We start from the raw sequence: 16,459 nt of genomic DNA, 5'->3' as shown, positions 1-16,459 counted from the left end.
GGTTGCTAGATTGGGTACAGTTTTCCACATCACACCACATGAAGAGTGATTCAGTAATTTCTTTAGTGGTGTGGGAGCGCTAGGTGCAAAAGCGATGTGCGGTGTATGCGGAGTGTGAGGGAGAACAAGAGTAAAAGACACATTGTGTGGGTGGAGCAAGCCTCTAAGAAGGGGTGAAGAGCTCCTTATTCTTTGTGTATATGAAGAATAAGAAATGTCATGTATGTACACACAGTGGTTGGTCGAACACCAGACCTCCAGCCTCGGGCAAAGGTGCGGCGCTTTACCCCAACAAACTCCCACTTAAAGGCGATGTGCCCATAAGTGAGTGCTGCTAGATAAACTACTAATATGTATAAGAAAACATGAGAGAAACTCTCTCAACCTACACCCACGGGCTCACTGAGTCTATCTACATGCAATTGTATCGGCTCTAGTGATAGGCAAGCGTGTGTATCCATGCTAGAGCCTGCACATAAAGCTTGCAGATAACTGTGTACAGTCTGCAAAGCTCCACAAAGCATCATGCTAGTGTCACTCATCGTAAGATTGACAATCCTTGCTACAAATGCTTCCACTTCAACGGCTAAGTTGGGCCTTGACACTAACAAGTTGAACATGAGATGCCCGAATGTTGATGAAATATGCCCAAACCTGCCTTTCCTAGCCTCCCTTGTGCTATTTGCATGCACTGCATTATCAAGAAAAATCGCATATGGATGTGTCAATGCTGACACAGGCATGGCTACGTCCCTCTCACCCATATGCAAAACCATGCATCCTGGTATCAACTCATTAATCTATAGCATGAGCATATCAAAAAACTCTATGTCCGTCATCTGACACAGAGAGAGAGAGAGAGAGAGTGCTTCTTGCTTGAGCAGTTTCGACAACGACTATAACAGGAGGCGAAATCTTGACAAGTCCACGTGGCTGCAAGTAGAGGTGGTCAACGTGGACATAAGCAAGGAAGCCATTAGGGGACCATAATTCTACTTGGTTGAGCGGGTGGGGGCAGAGAGAGAGAGAGAGAGAGAGAGAGAGAGATACTTCTTGCATGAGCAATTGTGACAATGACGAGGAAGACAAGTTGCCATGAATCTCTCTCTCTCTCTCTCTCTCTCTCTCTCTCTCTCTCTCTCTCTCTCTCTCTCTCTCTCTCTCTCTCTCTCTCTCTCTCTTTGTGTGTGTGTGTGTGTGTGTGCATGCTGTAGAGTGGTCATTATACAAGGTTAAGATGGCCTCCCCCAAGCCCCAATATGGTTGCACGAAGAGCACGATGCGCCTGCACCTTCTCTTTCACGTCTAGACGGACCAAAATGGTGTGTTGCCAGAGTGGAGACTGAAAGGTAGAACATGCAAGAATCGATTGGGCACCATCGGGGATGTATAAGCACGGTAAGCACGAAGAGACCATGACAGAAAGGATAAATATAGAAGGGATCATAGTCATCTTCACATGCTCCTATTGCTGTAAGTGCACTTCTATTCCATGCTCTTTCACGTGCACCTAACCAAGATTGTGCACTGCCAGAGTGATTACCAAAACACCATGCCAAAAATGATCGAAGGACTCACATAGAGCATCTATGTATCCTATTATGGGGAAGGAGATTTTGGTTTCCAAGTGGTAGCCCATCTCGTCTTGCATAATGCGTTTATATAGTTGTGTGGTGCTCGATCTCCCAGAGAAGGTACGGGCATGAAGCGGGCTGCTTTTTAGGCAACCCACTGTAAACGTGTCTAGCAAACTTCTCGCTAAGTGGGCGGGCGGGGGGGCGGGGGGGGGGGGGGGGGGGCTTGATGGTGACCGGAGTTGACTCATGCTAGAGAGAAGAAGAAGAAGATTATAATTGTTGAAAATGCAACAAGGCTGGTGGAGATGATTCATTATGCTTCCAATTGCTTCAAGAGACCCCAAAACCCTAGAGTCATTAATGGCCACCCTTGTTGTGACTCATTGAAGTGCAGTGATATAGCGAAGGCCTTCCATTTGGAAATGTCATGAAGCGGGCTGCTTTTTGGGCAACCCACTGTCCACGTGTCCATTTATGCTGAGTCTGGCAAACCTCTCACTAAGTGAGGGGAGAGAGAGAGGAGAGAGAGAGGACAGAAGCTGGGCCGACAAGATGGGGGGGGAGAGAGAGAGAGAGAGCTCCAGTGCGTGTGCCATGGGCCAACGAAGCAAACAAAATGGAGTGAACGCGTTCTGAGGTCCAAGAGAAGATGCATAGGAGATTCTCTCTTTCATTTTCTTGTTGAGTGATGCCTTCCCTGGGGCGAGGGGCAGCCCTGTGGGAGCGCCTTCAACAACCACAGCTCCGCCCCCGCTCCCCATCTCCCAGGTTATACCCGCTCAGGTCTGCGACACAGTCGCGGCCGCTGGCTCCATTAAGCCTGACTTACGACATGGCCGCTGGCGTCTATATTTCTTTGCAACTCTCAATTAAGCCCGACCTGCAATTTTCTCTTAAGCCCCAACCTTGCTTTGCTTCAATTGATTAAGCACCCTATCACACACACACACAGTAAACAACCCCCTCTCCAACCCTAAACACACAGGAGCCTCCTCTCACGGGGACAGGCAAAGCGTCGAATGAGCAGACCCTAACAGGGTCTGTTTCCACGGGAACCTCCTTAAACGGTGTCGACTCATTTAACGCTCGAGGCCTTTCCCCGTGAAGGGCGCTTCTCCAAGCTGCGATGCAACACAGAGGCTCTCTCTCCCCGATCAAGCGGACTCGTCTTTTTGTGCCCACCCCATGGGTGGATCCAATGGATCGCCTTCAACTCCAGATTCAAAATCTTGCGGATGAGAATGCAGAACTCAAGGCGTGTCTTGCAGCCCTTGAAACTCGCCTCTCCTCCTTGGAGTCGCAAAAGCAAGCCGACAACAACGAGCATCTCCTCGCCAAAGCAAAAGAAGCAGATCACACCTTCACTGCAAGCGTGGCCAACCTTGCCACCCAAGTTCAACAAGCAAACACCATCGTCTCTTCCAAAGTAGAAGAATGTATGCAAGAACGTCAACGACGGGAAGGACTAGCACTCTCTGTTCGAATTGGTGGCTTGGCCTCCACTTGGTGGGGAGAGAGCGATGACTACCCCTCGACACTAAACAATCTCAACCATGCCATTCACCCAACCAAGTTTGACCCCAACACAATTGAAAAAGTTCACCTCGACAATTGCACCAACCAAGGCATCCTTGTCTTCAAAACCAAAGAGGCACGCATAGCACTTCTACAACAAGGACGAGTTCTCAAGGGCAGCAAAGTACGGATCAATGAGGCCTTGACCCCCGCCCAACTCAAAGTCAAGAAACAAGATCTCTAAAAGGTTTGAGAAGCGGGAGCAGCTGGCAAATGGGCTGTCTATCGAGGCGGCAAGGCCATCATTGAGGAATTCCGAGCTCCGAAAACTCCCAAGTTACCTTCTCCCCCCCCCCCCCCCCCCCCCCCCCTCCCCCCCCCTAAGTGACATATGTCACAGTTTTGTTGTACCCACAATAGTCATGATTCGCCATGTACTCCTCTAGTAAGAGGTCCAGTCATGTATGTTTTCTTGGTCCCATAGATCATATTTGACCTTCAAGGACGATAATGAAATCTATTTATCTAACTCTCTCTCTCTCTCTCTCTCTCTCTCTCTCCCCCCCCCCCCCCCCCCCCCCCCCCCCCCCCCCCCCCCCGCGAGTCAATGGCAACCCTTCCCTGCAACTAATTGAATGGATTCTTGAGAGCAACAGGCTTGAGGGTGCCTAGAGTTGACTCATGCTAGAGAGAAGAAGAATAAGATTCTAATTGTTGAAGATGCAACAAGGCTGGCATAGATGATTCATTATGCTTCTAATTGCTGCAAGAGTTCCCAAACCCTAGAGTCATTAATGGCCACCCTTGATGTGACTCATTGAAGTGCAATTGAAGATGAGTGCAGTGATACAGCAATGGCCTTCCTTTTGGAAATAGTGTATGCTTTATCTTGTGCTTGAATAGGAGGTAGACATATACGATAGAAGAGTCCTTTTGCTTGGTTGGCAACAATGCACACTTCATATATAGTATAGAAGATGCGAATGCGTTCTATCCTTTTCTAGCCTCTGTTAATTTTTGGGTGTGGTTGATTGAGAGTTCTTGGAGCCACGATAGGTGTAGAACAAAAGAGGTGGCGTGCTTACCTCTTATGTCAAAGCTACCACCGGTGCAGTGGAAGGGCGGGAAGCTAGCACTACATTAATGGTGGTCAGCAGGCAAGCAGTGCTTGGTCGTTAGTTAATCATCATGACGGGGTGGGGAGAGAGAGATGGTGGGCTATTGCTTTGCCTTCAGATGCCGCAGCAAAGGACTGAGCAAGGACTCCACTTCATAGACTCGGTGGAGATGCTTTTATCGATTGGCCCCATTAAAAAAGGGTGCCCCTACAACCTCTACCACACACACACACACACACACACACACACACACACACACACACACAAAGGGGGGCGGAGAGAGAGAGAGAGAGAGAGAGAGAGAGAGAGAGAGAGAGAGAGAGAGAGGTTATAACTGTAGTATGCCGGTGACATTGATGATTTTGAAGAATAAAATACTAAAATTTGAATAGTGTCAAAACCTTTAAATATAACCATCAATTGTCTGCAACTCTCTGGTGAAGTGTTGAAGAAAAGCCTAGGTTTAGTGTAATTCCACCTACAAAATGCCACGCATCTTTTAAGGGTGAATTCGGATAGGAGAGACAATTTGTGGTGGAGAGTGGGCTAGACAAGAAGTTGGGGAGAAAAACCTTGCAAGAAAACACATAAGGGTTGCTAATCCTTCAGCTTACCTTGCAAGAAATACATTCTACTCTATAACGGGAAGCCCTTTTCAGGGTTACCACATGCCACAGGGAGGAGGTTTGCAGGACGGAAGCACATTTTGGTATCTTGCATAACACGCGATGGGGAGGGGGAGACTCTCCCAAATTTGTGAGAGCCAAGCCCCCTACAAGAGGGAGCTGAAGAGTCAGCCTGAAATGTAGTAGTAGTAGTAGTAGTAGAGAGAGAGAGAGAGAGAGAGGAACCTGCAAATCAGATCGCCCGCACAACACCAGGGTCAAAGCCTTGAGGCTTGCAAGAACTCCTAGACATGTGATAGGGAGTTCTTGCAAGCCTCAAGGCTTTGACCCTGGTGTTGTGCGGGCGATCTGATTTGCAGGTTCCTCTCTCTCTCTCTCTCTCTCTCTCTCTCTCTCTCTCTCTCTCTCTCTCTCTCTCTGTGGAAACCTAGCATGCTGACAGATGGCCTCCCATTGGCTAGCCATATTGCTATCTTTGGCATCAAGTGTATTGCTTTGGTATGCATGAGCCAGGCTAGCCATCGTATCAGCTCCCTGCAATGACCCTTTCCTAGAATCCAACAAGCACGTAATAGCCCTGGGATTTTGTCGTGAAACCCTAAACTCAATCTCAAGCGGATCTCCGATCGAGCTTGAGTTTTTGATCCCTCCTCACTACTGCATATTAGTTGAGCATATTACAAGCTACACAAGCTATGCCTATATTGACCCTATGCTTAGCAGTACATAGCTCTCCTGCACACACATCTCTGGATGGTATTCTACTATTATGAAGATAAAATATATTTTCAATGGATGACACTTCTCAATTAACGTGCTATTGTAGGCATGATGCCCCACCTTGCAATTCATGATTTCTTAGAGGTTCTAAAAGTGACAGAGTTGGAAAAAACAATCCTTAGAGCTGAAAGAGATAGATCAGAGGCAAACCATGAGGCAAAATAGTGTTACCATATACATGTGGTAGTGATGTGTGTGAACACACTAGGACCGCCGGGGCATTTTTTCCCTCTTTAGGAGGTTTTTTCCCCCGAGCATTTTATATACGCCCATCACTCTAGAGCCATCCATCTTTCCATTGCACACTAAGTATTACACTCTCTATTGTGTGCCTTGAGCTTCCTTCGTCTTCTCCAAGTTGTGTGTCTTTCTCTGCAACCCTAATTCCAACAATTGGTATCAGAGCAGGTTGCATCCTCCTGGCTTAGTCGCCAGCTGCTTTAGTACACGCCTGCTCACTTTCTCCGATTTCAGTGAGCTTTGGCGAGCGTTCGTAGGTTGACAAATATTTTGGGTAGCCTCGTAGAGCCTGGTATGCTCAGATTTTTGATTTGGGCTCATTTCGGCCTCCGTTTCCACTACAGGCAGGTCTGCACAGGCAATTTTGTCATTTTGTGCAGAATTTCTGTCAGTGCCGTTTTCTGCATAACAGGTGCCTTATAGTCTTCTACGGTTGTGCTATATAGCACGTGTTGTTCTCGCTCCATTTCTCCTATTTTCGGGCAGTTTTCACATCAAGTGCAGCATTTACCAAGGGTGACAACAACATCACAGATGTGTTCAAGATGTTTGCTGTTGAGGACAGGTTGGATGGGGACAATTACCCTATGTGGGCTTATATTATGCAACACGTTCTTGTGTCAAAGGGCGTCTAGAATATTGTGCAGGGCATTGATGTACGTCCTGGTTCTGAGGATGTAGGCGATGTTGAGCATGTTGCAGGTCTTGCTCCAAGGATTGCTGCTGTCAGAGTTGTTTTGCCTATGACAGAACAAGCTCGTTGGGATGTTAAGGATGCGTAGACTCATGCATTGATTGCGTTGTCTGTGAAGCGCACCATTGTTCCTCACATCCGTTCAGCAAAATCTGCAAAACAGGCTTGGGATATTTTGGATGGTCTTTATGCAAGTCGCAATGAGGCTAAAATTGCTTTGTTGCGTAAAGAGCTGGATTCGAAGATTATGCATGAGGAAGATGATATGGACACTTTCCTTGCTAGTGTCAAGGATATCAATGAGCAACTTATTTCTGCAAGTGAAGTCATTTCAGACAGTTCCCTTGTGTAGGCTGTTCTTGATGCCTTACCAGATTCTTACCAGACTTTTGCTAGTACTTGGAGACTTATGACCCAAGGAAATCATGAAGTTGTCAAGTTCGATGCATTATGCACATTGTTGTTGCAAGAGTCACTTTCTAGAAAAAAAAGGACTAGGCAGCGTGCAGTTGAATAGGCTTTTATTGCTTCTCAAAGAAAGCGTGGTAACAGCAATGCAGCCACTTCTTATGGTTCTGCTGCGAGTGGCAAAACTTTTGTTCCTAATGCTTCTACTGGTAGCAATTCGTCTGGAAATTCTTGTGATAAGGGCAAAAAAAAAGATGTGTTGCCATTATTGTAAAGCTAATGATCACTTGAATCAAGTTGTGTCCTAAGTTGAAGGCCAAAGAGGCTAAGAAGAAAGAGGGTGGTTCCACTGCAAATGCTAGTTCCACTACAAATGCAGCCATTGTTGAGTCTTCTGTGAAAGGAGACTGTAATGCTGATGTTGATGCAGAATGGTCTTTTAGCGCAGAGTGCACTTACAATCCTGCTCTCCATGATGCATGCTTGTCAGTTGCTGCAGATTCACATGTGTGGTATTTCGACAGTGGTGCTACAAAGCACATTACCTCACATCGTGAGTTGTTTACCTCTCTCGAGTCTGTCCCTCATGGGAATTCAATCACTTGTGCCAACAATGCCTCTTATCCAGTTCAGGGAGTTGGAAAGATTGTGCTTATTGCTGCTAATGACAGTTCTTTCACACTTGTTCATGCACTTTATGTACCTGGGATCGAAAAGAATCTCTTGTGTGTATCCGCACTTGCTAGACTTGGACTTGTAGTCAAATTTGTGGATGACAGATGTACAGTTCATGATCTCAGTTTTGGTGATGAAATTGTTGCATCTGGTCTTTTGTGCTGTGGGCTGTATAAGCTCACTTTGTATGACAAGTGTGGACAAAATTTTGCAAATGCTGTTGCAGATTCAAGGGCTATTTCAAATGCAAAACTTTGGCATGCACGTTTTGGTCATCTGAATTTTGCCAGTTTGCTGCGTTTGCAAAAATCTGATATGGTTGCTTCTTTTCCGCCTCTTGAAGCACCTGTCAAACATGTTTGTGAAGGCTGTATTTTGGGTTCAGCGTTCTAAGTTTCCAAAGGATGGTTCAATTCGGGCCACATGCAGGTTGCAGCTTGTGCATAGTGATGTTTGTGGGCCCATGCAAACTCCATCCTTGGGCAATTACCTGTACTTTGTGACTTTCATTGATGATTACTCCAGGCATGCATGGGTATTTCCGATTAAAGCGAAGTCCGAAGGCTTTATGTGCTTCAAACAATTTCTGGCTATGGCTAAAAATGTCTCGAAATGTACTATAGGCACCCTCCGCTCCGATCGAGGGGGGAGTATATGTCTCATGAATTTAATGCATTTTTGGCTAGTCGTGGGATAAAACACCAATGTACAATGCCTTATACACCTCAGCAAAATGGTGTTGCTGAGAGGAAAAACAGGTCACTGACGGAAATGGCACGATGTATGGTCAAAAGTCAAGCTTTGCCGCATTCTTTTTGGCTTGAGGCCATCTTGTGTGCCACTTATGTACTTAATAGGTGTCCTACGAAAGCTTTGCAGTCTATTACTCCATATGAAGCATGGCATGATAGAAAGACTTCTATTGAGCACATGCGTGTTTTTGGTTGCTTGGCATATGCTTTGGTGCCACAAGTGTAGCGCAGAAAACTGGATGATAAGGCTGTCAAATGTATTTTTGTTGGTTATAGTGTTCAAAGCAAAGGTTACAGGTTGTATCATCCGCAAACAAAACGTATTCTGGTTTCTCGGGATGTAGTGTTTGTGGAAGATTCTATTCAGCCTTTGCTGTCATGTACTAGAGACAGTAATGTAAGCTCACAGGACATTTATGACACTTTGTTGCCTCTTTTCGGTGGTGGAAATACGAATGTAAGTTCCAATGAGGCAAATGTACAGCCTATGAGGGTTTCTGAAAATGTTCTAGATCAGCCTATTGTTGGGATTAAAGCCCAAGTGGCCTCTTATGCGGATATGGCTGGCCGCCCACCTAACTCACTTACCTCTAACTCTTTGTATATACTAACTTATACTTTGTGAATACTAAGGTATTTTGGGAGATAACCCTTCTAACAGTTCTCTGCGTACTGTTCTGTGTAAGCTCACTGTGTGTGTGTGTGAGAGAGTCGACCCACGCTCCGCTCCGCGACTTCAATTGGTATCAGAGCCTTGGTTCAATGCGGTTTTGCGCAATCGCGCGCGCGCACTTTTTCGGCAGATTCTGGATCCGGAGTTCGAAAATTCACACTCGGCGTTCCGGGAGCGTTTCCATCAGGTGACCTGATGTTTTACCCCCCTTTCGAAGCCGTTTATGCCCTCAGAATTTCGTTCTGAGCACTACAGCAGAAGATAGATTTCAGCCGCAAAGAAATCCGTCTTGTGTAGATTGGCAAGCAGGAGGTGGCCAACATCAATATCGGCATCGACATACATCACTCATTAGTCTTCAGAGCTTCATCTATAGACCAGGTACACATATATATCATCAGATATATATATTGCAGTCTGCATTGTTACTTCTTGTGCTTGCCAGGTTCTAGGGGAGGTGTGGCCATACGACGGCTTGACACCACTGGCATGTATTGCAGATTGATGTACTGTGATTGTGGGTCTGCTAGTTGTGAGTCACACTAGCAGACAGACCGCCGCAGCGGTCATAGGACAGTGATTGGTCTATTATAGGATGTATGCTAGTTCTGGGCAGTTTGCTGAGCCATCTGAGAGGGTCGTGTGTGAGGTTTTTTGAAGCCAAGCACTGGGGGCTGGGTTACCCAGTGTGAGGTGGATTAGGTTGTTGGAGTTCCCCTCTACACGCATCCTCTTCGGCGACTTTTATCCCTTAGGATGTATGACTTTGTGTAGACACTGGATTGCATCTTATGCGTCAGGCCGTTGAGGCATTGTTCAGGGTTCAGTCTTGAGACAGATACAGGTTCTGTCATCGCCCAGAGAGGAGACAGTGTATGTTTACAGGACAGCATATTACAGAGATTTTTTAGATTTGTCACTGGTCAGCTATTTATGATTGTTTTTTGAGCTATCTTTTGGTTCCCAGAGCTCAGTTTACAGGGGAGACTCTGTCAAAAATTTTCAAAATACTGACAGTTCCTGAGGAGAGGTGTTCAGCTTGTTGATTACAGCTTGTTTACTGTGTACAGAGGCCAGTTTACAGGGGAAACTCTGCCGGATTTTTCTCAAGAGTAAGCAGTTTGGCAGATATGGCATCTTCTCAAAGTGAGACTCTTTACAACATAAAGAAGCTGGATGGCACAAACTTTCCATTCTGGAAGAAGCAGATTTGGCAGGTTTTGGTGCAGAAAAAACAAGTGAAGCCACTGAAGCTCAAAGGGGAGAGACCAGAAGGTATGGCTGAAGATGAGTGGGAAGAGCTTGACGAGTTAGCTTGTTCCACAATCATGCTGACACTGGCAGAAAATGTTTACTTCAACGTAGCAGAAGAGACTACAGCGTATGGCGTATGGCAAAAGCTATGTGGTATGTACAAGAAACAAAGTGTTGCTTCTCAGATTTACTGGCTCAAGAAATTGGTGGATTTGAAGATGAAGGAAGGGACAGCCATGTCAAATCATCTGAATGAATTTCACACAATTTTCAGCCAGTTAACAGCACAGGAGATAGTCTTTCCAGATTCAGTGAAGGCTATGTTTCTCTTAATCACTTTGCCAGACAGTTGGGATACTTTTCGTACAGCGTTAAGTAATTCTGTCGCGCCAGAAGGTCTTACAAGTGCCAATGTAGAAGGCAGCTTGCTCACAGAGGAAGTGAACAGGAAGAACATTGACAAAGGAAAAGGCAATAGTGCTTTGGTCGTTCGAGGGAGACAACAGTTTAAAGAGAAGAAGGGTAAGAAGGCACAAAACCGAAGTAAGTCTCGTGATTCGAAGTCAAAGGATGACATAGAATGCTACCATTGTGGCAAGAAGGGTCACATGAAGCGAGACTGTACGAAGTGGAAATAAGAAAAAGGAAAAACAAAGAGTTCTGAGCAAGATGAAAAGAAGAGTTCAGTGAAGATTGAAGAGGTGAATGTCACAGGATCTGGTTCAGACAGTGATTCTGGTATAGCAGCTGGTGACATCTTCCTTACAAGAAATCTTGATTCTGTTTTCTTGACTGCAGAGGATGGACATGCTATGAGTGATTGGATTATCGACTCAGGGGCATCTTTACATGTTTCTCCGCACAAAGAGTGGTTTACATCATATGTGGCTACTAAAGATTATGTCAGACTTGGCAATGAGCAGGTTTGTGACATACTTGGAGTGGGAGATGTGCAGTTGAAGTTTCAGAATGGCTCTTCTTTATGGCTCAAGAATGTCAGACATGTTCCAGCAATCCGAAAGAGCTTGATTAGTACAGGGAAGTTGGATGATGCGGGTTTTGTGACAGTTTTTGGGAACAGCGCTTGGAAGATCTCCAAAGGTTCGATGACTGTAGCACATGGCAGCAAGTCAGGAACTCTGTACACTTTACATGTTTCAGAGGTTAAAAACCATGTAATTAATGTGATTGAGCAGCCAAGTGTGTCACTGTGGCATCGTAGGTTGGGACATATGTCAAAAAGAGGAATGGAAATACTTTCTCATTATGGTTATTTGCCTGGCTTTTCATTTCAAGATTTTGAGTTTTGTGAGCATTGTGTTTATGGTAAGCAAACACAGGAACCGCACAGATCAAAGAGGAATCGTAGGGACGAACGGTTAGCTCTTGTACACAGTGATCTATGCGGACCAATGCCTAGTTTGTCACTAGGGGGAGCAGCGTACTTTTGTACATTCATAGATGACTATTCTCGTAAAGTATGGGTTTACTTCTTGAAGCACAAGGATGAGGTGCTCAAGGCCTTTAAGACATTCTTGTAACTGGTGGAGAATCAGAGTGGTCAGAAGCTGAAGTGCTTGAGAACTGACAATGGTGGAGAGTACGTTTCCAAAGCTTTTCAAGACTTTTGTGAAGCAAAAGGGATTAAGCGGGAACTTACTGCACCATATAATCCTTCACAGAATGGGGTTGCAGAACGTATGAATAGGACCATACAAGAGAAGGTCAGAAGCATGTTGTCAAATGCTGAGTTGCCTGATGGATTTTGGGCGGAAGCAGTGGCTACAGCAGTCCATTTGATCAACAGGTCTCCTAGTAGGGTTCCGGATAAGAGTGCAGTGGCCGAGATGCTATGGACAGGCAAGGCACCTTCGTATAAGCATCTCAGAGTCTTTGGTTGTGAAGCTTATAGCCATATTCATAAGGAGTTCAGAAATAAGTTAGAACCAAAGAGCAAGAAGTGTATATTTCTTGGCTACGGAGAATCGGGCGAGATGGGTTACCGGCTTTGGGATCCTGAGTCCAGAAAGCTTATTCGTAGCAATGATGTGCATTTCAATGAAGCCAAGTTTCACGCTAAGCGAGAGAAGACAGAGGAGATCAGAAGAGTTGTCTTCAGGGAAGATGGACCTAGTGCTAGCACATCAAGACAGCATGGTCAGGCTCAGGAACAGCCTATAGTGGCTAGAGAGGCAGAATCAGTTGTGGTGAGACGTTCTGAGCGTGTCTCCAAACCACCTGATCGTTATGTGCCATCTCTAAATTATGTCATGCTCATAGATTGCGGAGAACCATCTTGTTACAAGGAAGCATTACAAATGGTTGACTCGAAAAAATGGCAGTTGGCCATGCAGTCAGAGATGACAGCTCTGCATAAAAACCAGACATGGAAGTTGGTTAAATTACCACAGGGCAAAAAGGCTCTACCTTGTAAATGGGTTTACAGGTATAAGATCACCGCTCATGATAGTCAGCCAAAGTACAAAGCAAGGCTTGTTGCCAAGGGCTTTAAGCAAGAGCAAGGCATTGACTTTGATGAAGTCTTCTCTCCAGTGGTCAAGATGACTACATTGAGATGCTTTCTTGCATTGGTTGCTATATTGGATTTGGTGTTGCACCAAATGGATGTCAAGACAGCGTTCTTGCATGGTGATTTAGATGTGGAAATTTACATGCAGCAGCCAGAAGGGTTTGTTGAGAAAGGCATGGAACATTTGGTATGCCAGTTGTTAAAGAGTCTTTATGGCTTAAAACAATCACTGAGGGCATGGTACCATAAGTTCCACCAGTTTATGCTTTCTCAAGGCTACAAACGTAGTGAGTTCGATCACTGTCTATATACAAAGAAGGCTAAGGATGGCAGTTGGCTGCTCCTTATTTTGTATGTGGATGACATGTTGATTGCTGGCAAACACTTGGAAGAAATTTCAGCTTTGAAGTCAAAGATGGCAAAATCGTTTGACATGAAAGACATGGGTGAGGCAAGTCATATACTTGGTATGCGCATTGAGAGAGACAGATCAAAGAAGTTGATTTGGTTATCTCAAACAGAGTATATTGATAAGGTTTTGCAACATTTCAATATGGAGAAGGGAAAGGCATTGAGTGTTCCATTGCCACCATATGTGAAACTTAGCAAACAAGATTGTCCTGTGTCTGAGGAAGAAAAGGCTGAAATGGATAAGATTCCATATGCGTCTGCAGTGGGTAGTTTGATGTATGCAATGATTGCTACACGTCCGGATATTGCATTTGCAGTGGGAGTGGTTAGTAGATATATGTCAAATCCCGGCGAGAAACATTGGGAGGCAGTGAAAGGTATCATGAGATACTTAAAACATACAAAGAGTATGCGCATATGCTATGGTAGTCAGGATTTGAGTGTCAGAGGATACACTGACTCAGATTATGCAGGAGACTTAGATAAGAGGAGATCTACATCAGGCTATGTCTTTACATTGGCTGGAGGTGCCATATCATGGCGATCTCGATTACAAGATTTGTGTTACGCAGTCTACTACAGAAGCTGAGTATGTTGCAGCAAATGAGGCATGCAAAGAAGCTATTTGGCTTGGTAGATTGGTTGCAGACTTGGGAATCAAAGTAGATATGCCAGAGTTATATTGTGATAGTCAAAGTGCTATACAATTGGCAAAGAATCCAGTGTTCCATTCAAATACTAAGCATATTGATGTCAAATATCACTTCATTAGGGAAGTACTTGAAGACAAGCAGATACAACTGCTGAAGATCCACACCAAGAACAATCCTGCTGATCTACTCACAAAGGGACTTCCAGGAGAGGGATTTGTGCATTGTCGTGAGTTATTGGGCATTGGATAGATGGCAGCCATGTAAATCTTTGTACATTTATGTTCATAGATTTACAGTTACTTAAAGTGCCACATTGGACTTTAAGTGGGAGGTTATTGGGATTAAAGCCCAAGTGGCCTCTTATGCGGATATGGCCGCCCGCCCGCCTAACTCACTTACCTCTAACTCTTTGTATATACTAACTTATACTTTGTGAATACTAAGGTATTTTGGGAGATAACCCTTCTAACAGTTCTCTGCGTACTGTTCTGTGTAAGCTCACTGTGTGTGTGTGTGTGTGTGTGTGAGAGTCGACCCACGCTCCGCCGCCTAACTCACTTACCTCTAACTCTTTGTATATACTAACTTATACTTTGTGAATACTAAGGTATTTTGGGAGATAACCCTTCTAACAGTTCTCTGCGTACTGTTCTGTGTAAGCTCACTGTGTGTGTGTGTGAGAGAGTCGACCCACGCTCCGCTCCGCGACTTCACCTATTACTGATGCAGATGTACATGATGTACTTGATGAGGAAAGGGTTGAAAATGAGCAGGCTAGAGGTATGCCAAAATGGTTGGTGCACACTTTGGGTGACAGTAAATTGGATGCACCTTTGTCTAGTCGTACTCGTTCAGGCTCTCGCCATGCATCTTATGCATCAGATTGTTATGCTTTGGTTGTGTCTAGTTTACATGATGTTGAGGAGCCTCTGTCTTTTGATGAAGCACAGAATTCAAAAAATTGGATGGCTGCCATGCAATCAGAATATGATGCACTTACAGAAAATGACACATGGACTTGTGTGATTTGCCTCTTGGCAAAAGGGCCATTGGTACGAAGTGGGTTTATAAATTGAAACGCAAACTGGATGGTGAGATAGATCGCCATAAGGCTCGACTTGTCGCAAAGGGTTATGCACAACAAAAAGGCATAGATTATGAAGAGACTTTTGCTCCCACTTGTAGTATGACTACTGTGCGTTTTCTATGTGCATTGGCAGCTCATTTTGGTTGGGATGTCAATCAATCAGACATTGTTATTGATTTCTTGAATGGTGACATATTTGAGGAAGTTTATGTAATGCAACCTCGCAGTTTGTCATAAAAGGACAAGAGGACAAAGTGTGCAAATGTAACAAGGCTTTGTATGGGTTGAAGCAGTCTCCTCGTGCTTGGTATGAGAAAGCTCACACTCATTTGGTCAAACAAGGCTTTCGTAATAGTCCAACAAAACGCACATTGTATGTAAAGCGTGAGGGTGATGTACTTCTCATTGTGGTTCTTTATGTTGATGATTTGCTGATCACTGGACCAAATGAGAGACATATTGCTTAATTTAAGGCTGATTTGAATGCTATTTTCAAGATGAAAGATTTGGGGTTGTTGCATCATTACTTGGGTATACAATTTAAGCAATGTGATGGTGGTATTGCCTTGTGCCAGAAAAGTTACATAGAGACATTGCTATGTAAGTTTGGACTTGAGGATTGCAAACCTATTGCCACTCCCATGGAAACAGGTTTGAAGTTGAGTCTACATGATACTGGCGATCCTGCTAATGTCACTTTTTATCAAACTGTTGTTGGCTACCTCATTTATGTATGCAACACGAGGCCGGATATTCAGTTTGCAGTCTCACAGGTCAACAGATTTATGCATAGCCCAGGGTCTAAGCATTGGCAGGCTGTCAAGAGGATTTTTCGCTACCTTAGTGGCACTTTACATCTTGGCCAAACTTACATGCTTTTTCGGACTCAGATTGGGTTGGTTGTTTTGACACGAGAGTGTCCACAAGTGGTTTTTGTTTCATGCTTGGCAGTTCATGTATATCATGGCTGAGAAAGAAGCAACCTACTGTGGCCACTTCGAGTTGTGAGGCTGTGTATAGGGCAGTCTTCACAGCTACGGTTGAGTGTAAATGGCTCAGACGCCTTCTGATTTGGGTGTGGAGAGGACACTGCCAAGACTATCTACACTGACAGTTAGATCGCATTGGCAGTTGCGAGGAACCCAATTTTTCATGCTCGCACAAAGCACATTGAGGTGCATTACCACTATGTCAAGGAAAGGCTCTCAGCAGGAGAGATCAGCTTGGCTTATGTGCCAACACAGGACAACCTTGCAGATCTTTTCACAAAGGCATTGTCTCGTGAGAATCTTGAAGCTTTCCGCAAAGCTTTGGGCTTACTCCCCTGTGTGGACTGATCATGTCCTTAGGGCATGGCACTTCCCTTTACTCATGTGCCAGCTCTCGTTCACCGCATCACACCAGGGGGGATTTTGTTACCATATACATGTGGTAGTGATGTGTGTGAACACACTAGGACCGCCGGG

At 45.0% G+C, this 16,459-nt stretch overlaps 1 pseudogene; it reads left to right on the top strand.

Moving 5' to 3' along the window:
* Positions 1-1,356: 1,356 nt before the first annotated feature.
* LOC147460047 (uncharacterized) lies at positions 1,357-3,621 on the top strand (annotated as a pseudogene).
* The last annotated feature ends 12,838 nt before the right edge of the window (positions 3,622-16,459 follow it).

Source organism: Adiantum capillus-veneris, chromosome 4 (genome assembly GCF_014529385.1).
Source record: "Adiantum capillus-veneris isolate H3 chromosome 4, ASM1452938v2, whole genome shotgun sequence".
Classification (NCBI taxonomy): domain Eukaryota; kingdom Viridiplantae; phylum Streptophyta; class Polypodiopsida; order Polypodiales; family Pteridaceae; genus Adiantum; species Adiantum capillus-veneris.
Note: the sequence above shows the minus strand (reverse complement) of the source record. Positions and strands in the feature narration are given on the sequence as shown.